Source organism: Phalangium opilio, unplaced genomic scaffold (genome assembly GCF_054372755.1).
Source record: "Phalangium opilio isolate 3A_F unplaced genomic scaffold, DU_Popi_V2 ptg000087l_1, whole genome shotgun sequence".
NCBI classification, from domain to species: Eukaryota; Metazoa; Arthropoda; class Arachnida; order Opiliones; family Phalangiidae; genus Phalangium; species Phalangium opilio.
In genome coordinates this window covers 2,373,740-2,377,852 of record NW_028324192.1, presented here as the reverse complement: position 1 = coordinate 2,377,852, position 4,113 = coordinate 2,373,740, and the positions used below count along the sequence as shown (strand labels likewise).

At 48.4% G+C, this 4,113-nt stretch overlaps 1 non-coding gene across 1 annotated transcript; it reads right to left on the bottom strand.

The window, feature by feature from the left end:
• Window positions 1-298: 298 nt before the first annotated feature.
• On the bottom strand, window positions 299-371 carry TRNAT-GGU (transfer RNA threonine (anticodon GGU)). Its single transcript has one exon. It is a non-coding gene; the product is annotated as a tRNA-Thr (tRNA).
• Window positions 372-4,113: the final 3,742 nt, after the last annotated feature.

Here is a 4,113-nt window from a genome sequence, read left to right as displayed (position 1 = left end):
ACACCGCTCCCGGGTGGGCTCGAACCACCAACCTATTGGCTAACAGCCGAACGCGCTAACCATTGAGCCACGAAAGCTCAGAAATTAAATGGTTGTCACGTATTGTGGAAAAGTTTTGACTTTTTACGCTACATCTGAGACCCCACAACACCTCTCTCGGGTGGGCTCGAACCACCAACCTTTCGATTAACAGCTGAACGCGCTAATTATTGCGCCACGGAAGCCCAAAAATTAAATGGTCGTCAGGTATTCTGGAAAAACTTTGGCTTTCTACGTCACATTCGTGATCCCACAACACCGCTCCCGGGTGGGCTTGAACCACCAACCTTTCGGTTACCAGCCGAACGCGCTAACCATTGCGCCACGGAAGCCCAAAAATTAAATGGTCGTCAGGTATTGTGGAAAAACTTTGGCTTTCTACGTTACATGTGAGATCCCACAACACCGCTCCCGGGTGGCCTCGAACCACCAACCTATTGGTTAACAGCCGAACGCGCTAACCATTGAGCCACGGAAGCCCAAAAATTAAATGGTCGTCAGGTATTGTGGAAAAACCTTGACTTTTTACGTAACATCTGAGACGTCACAACACCGCTCCCGGATGGGCTTGAACCACCAACCTTTCGGTTAACAGCCGAACGCGCTAACCATTGCGCCACGGAAGCTCAGAAATTAACTGGTTGTCAGGTATTGTGGAAAAACTTTGGCTTTCTACGTTACATTTGAGACCCCACAACCACCAACCTTTCGATTAACAGCTGAACGCGCTAACCATTGAGCCACGGAAGCTCAGAAATTAAATGGTCGTCAGGTATTGTGGAAAAACTTTGGCTTTCTACGTTACATTTGAGATCCCACAACACCGCTCCCGGGTGGGCTCGAACCACCAACCTATGGGTCAACAGCAGAACGCGCTAACCATTGCGCCACGGAAGCCCAAAAATTAAATGCTCGTCAGGTTTTGCGTAAAAGCCTTGACTTTTTACGTCACATCTGAGACCTCACAACACCGCTCCAGGATGAGCTCGAACAACCAACCTATTGGTTAACAGCCGAACGCGCTAACCATTGCGCCACGGAAGCCCAAAAATTCAATGTTCGACAGGTATCGTGGAAAAACTCTGACATTTTATGTTACATTTGAGACGTCACAACACCGCTCCCGGGAGAGCTCAAACCACCAGTCTTTTGAATAGCAGCTGAACGCGCTAACCATTGCGCCACGGAAGCCCAAAAATTAAATGGTCGTCAGGTATTTTGGAAAAACCTTGACTTTTAACGTCACATCACCGCTCCCGGATGGGCTCGAACCACCAACCTATTGGTTAACAGCCGAACGCGCTAACCATTGAGCCACGGAAGCCCAAAGTTAAATGCTCGTCAGGTATTGTGTAAAAACCTTGACTTTTTACGTCACATCTGAGACCTCACAACACCGCTCCCGGATGGGCTCGAACCACCAACCTATTGGTTAACAGCCGAACGCGCTAACCATTGAGCCACGGAAGCCCAAAGTTAAATGCTCGTCAGGTATTGTGTAAAAACCTTGACTTTTTACGTCACATCTGAGACCTCACAACACCGCTCCCGGATGGGCTCGAACCACCAACCTATTGGTTAACAGCCAAACGCGCTAACCATTGAGCCACGGAAGCTCAGAAATTAAATGGTTGTCACGTATTGTGGAAAAGTTTTGACTTTTTACGCTACATCTGAGACCCCACAACACCTCTCCCGGGTGGGCTCGAACCACCAACCTTTCGATTAACAGAAGAACGCGCTAACAATTGCGCCCCGGAAGCCCAAAAATTAAATGGTCGTCAGGTATTGTGGAAAAACTTTGGCTTTCTACGTTACATTTGAGATCCCACAACACCGCTCCCGGGTGGGCTCGAACCACCAACCTATGGGCTAACAGCCGAACGCGCTAACCATTGAGCCACGAAAGCTCAGAAATTAAATGGTTGTCACGTATTGTGGAAAAGTTTTGACTTTTTACGCGACATCTGAGACCCCACAACACCTCTCTCGGGTGGGCTCGAACCACCAACCTTTCGATTAACAGCTGAACGCGCTAATTATTGCGCCACGGAAGCCCAAAAATTAAATGGTCGTCAGGTATTCTGGAAGCACTTTGGCTTTATACGTTACATTCGTGATCCCACAACACCGCTCCCGGGTGGGCTTGAACCACCAACCTTTCGGTTAACAGCCGAACGCGCTAACCATTGCGCCACGGAAGCCCAAAAATTAAATGAACGTCAGGTATTGTGGAAAAACTTTGGCTTTCTACGTTACATGTGAGATCCCACAACACCGCTCCCGGGTGGCCTCGAACCACCAACCTATTGGTTAACAGCCGAACGCGCTAACCATTGAGCCACGGAAGCCCAAAAATTAAATGGTCATCAGGTATTGTGGAAAAACCTTGACTTTTTACGTAACATCTGAGACGTCACAACACCGCTCCCGGATGGGCTTGAACCACCAACCTTTCGGTTAACAGCCGAACGCGCTAACCATTGCGCCACGGAAGCCCAAAAATTAAATGGTCGTCAGGTATTGTGGAAAAACTTTGGCTTTCTACGTTACATTCGAGATCCCACAACACCGCTCCCGGGTATGCTTGAAGCGCCAACCTATTGGCTAACAGCCGAACGCGCTAACCATTGAGCCACGGAAGCTCAGAAATTAAATGGTTGTCAGGTATTGTGGAAAAACTTTGGCTTTCTACGTTACATTTGAGACCCCACAACCACCAACCTTTCGATTAACAGCTGAACGCGCTAACCATTGAGCCACGGAAGCTCAGAAATTAAATGGTCGTCAGGTGTTGTGGAAAAACTCTGACATTTTATGTTACATTTGAGACGTCACAACACCGCTCCCGGGAGAGCTCAAACCACCAGTCTTTTGAATAGCAGCTGAACGCGCTAACCATTGCGCCACGGAAGCCCAAAAATTAAATGGTCGTCAGGTATTTTGGAAAAACCTTGACTTTTAACGTCACATCACCGCTCCCGGATGGGCTCGAACCACCAACCTATTGGTTAACAGCCGAACGCGCTAACCATTGAGCCACGGAAGCCCAAAGTTAAATGCTCGTCAGGTATTGTGTAAAAACCTTGACTTTTTACGTCACATCTGAGACCTCACAACACCGCTCCCGGATGGGCTCGAACCACCAACCTATTGGTTAACAGCCGAACGCGCTAACCATTGAGCCACGGAAGCCCAAAGTTAAATGCTCGTCAGGTATTGTGTAAAAACCTTGACTTTTTACGTCACATCTGAGACCTCACAACACTGCTCCCGGATGGGCTCGAACCACCAACCTATTGGTTAACAGCCAAACGCGCTAACCATTGAGCCACGGAAGCTCAGAAATTAAATGGTTGTCACGTATTGTGGAAAGGTTTTGACTTTTTACGCTACATCTGAGACCCCACAACACCTCTCCCGGGTGGGCTCGTACCACCAACCTTTCGATTAACAGCTGAACGCGCTAACCATTGCGCCACGGAAGCCCAAAAATTCAATGTTCGACAGGTATTGTGGAAAAACTCTGACATTTTATGATACATTTGAGACGTCACAACACCGCTCCCGGGAGAGCTCAAACCACCAGTCTTTTGAATAGCAGCTGAACGCGCTAACCATTGCGCCACGGAAGCCCAAAAATTAAATGGTCGTCAGGTATTTTGGAAAAACCTTGACTTTTAACGTCACATCACCGCTCCCGGATGGGCTCGAACCACCAACCTATTGGTTAACAGCCGAACGCGCTAACCATTGAGCCACGGAAGCCCAAAGTTAAATGCTCGTCAGGTATTGTGTAAAAACCTTGACTTTATACGTCACATCTGAGACCTCACAACACCGCTCCCGGATGGGCTCGAACCACCAACCTATTGGGTAACAGCCGAACGCGCTAATCATTGAGCCACGGAAGCCCAAAGTTAAATGCTCGTCAGGTATTGTGTAAAAACCTTGACTTTTTACGTCACATCTGAGACCTCACAACACCGCTCCCGGATGGGCTCGAACCACCAACCTTTCGATTAACAGCCAAACGCGCTAACCATTGAGCCACGGAAGCTCAGAAATTAAATG